The 947-nt window shown below is 55.1% G+C and overlaps 1 long non-coding RNA gene across 1 annotated transcript in view; it reads right to left on the reverse strand.

The window, feature by feature from the left end:
* The window catches only part of LOC112548770, a 4,353-nt gene extending 3,975 nt beyond the window's left edge, over positions 1-378 (reverse strand). The window contains exon 1 of the long non-coding RNA XR_003092355.1: positions 220-378. This is a non-coding gene — a long non-coding RNA (uncharacterized LOC112548770). The remainder of the gene's footprint in view (positions 1-219) is intronic.
* Between the last annotated feature and the right edge of the window lie 569 nt (positions 379-947).

A 947-nucleotide genomic window follows, 5' to 3' on the forward strand; every position in this document is an offset into this window, starting at 1 on the left:
ACCCCAGGGGGGTCCTTCTGCCCCCCCAGGGGTGCCTGTCTGCCCCCCCACCCAGCTCTCTGTCAGTCTGTCCCCCTCAGGGGTGTCATAGTGCCCCCCCAGGGGTGCCCGTGTCACTCTGCCCCCCCCAACCCCTCTGCCCCCCAAAGGAGCGTGGAGCGAAGTCACGAAACCGGGGTGTCATCACCCCCCCTCCTTCGGTTTGAGCCTGAGCGGTACCTGGGCTGGTTTCTTTCTGGAAGCGCCTGCAAACTGTTTTCCTCCGTCGCCCAAAACCGTCCGGAGTCGGTCCTTGCGTCTGTCATTCTGGTCACCTGGGGTTTTCCAGAGAGCGTCCCCAAGCTTTCAGTTCCTCCAAGCAGGATTTTGATAGCGGTCTGTCTCTTCAACGTGGATGGTGTTTGTTTTTTAAGGTATCTAGGGGTAGTGTGTCGCACACGTTCAAGCTGACTTCAGAGTAGAAGTAAGTAGTGTGATTCAGTTAAATGTTACACGTAGCCCGTGCAGATGCACTGTCAAGCGAAAGTAGCAAGAGATGACTTTTGCTCCAGGGAAGGCAGGAGCGTCACATTTTTGCAACTGAAAATAAATGGTATTGAGTGCGTGCCACCTTTCCAGGCGCAAAAATGTGTGCCATCTTTCCAGGGGTAAATGTGCGTGCCACCTTTCCAGGCACAAAAGTGCGTGCCACCTTTCCAGGCGCAAAAGTGCGTGCCACCTTTCCAGGGGCAAAAATGCGTGCCGCCTTTCCAGGGGCAAAAATGCGTGCCGCCTTTCCAGGGGCAAATGTGTGTGCCATCTTTCCAGGGGCAAATGTGTGTGCCATCTTTCCAGGGGCAAATGTGTGTGCCATCTTTCCAGGGGCAAATGTGTGTGCCATCTTTCCAGGGGCAAATGTGTGTGCCATCTTTCCAGGGGCAAATGTTGTGGTCATCTTTCCAGGTGCA

This window comes from Alligator sinensis, unplaced genomic scaffold (assembly GCF_000455745.1).
Source record: "Alligator sinensis unplaced genomic scaffold, ASM45574v1 scaffold2206_1, whole genome shotgun sequence".
Classification (NCBI taxonomy): domain Eukaryota; kingdom Metazoa; phylum Chordata; order Crocodylia; family Alligatoridae; genus Alligator; species Alligator sinensis.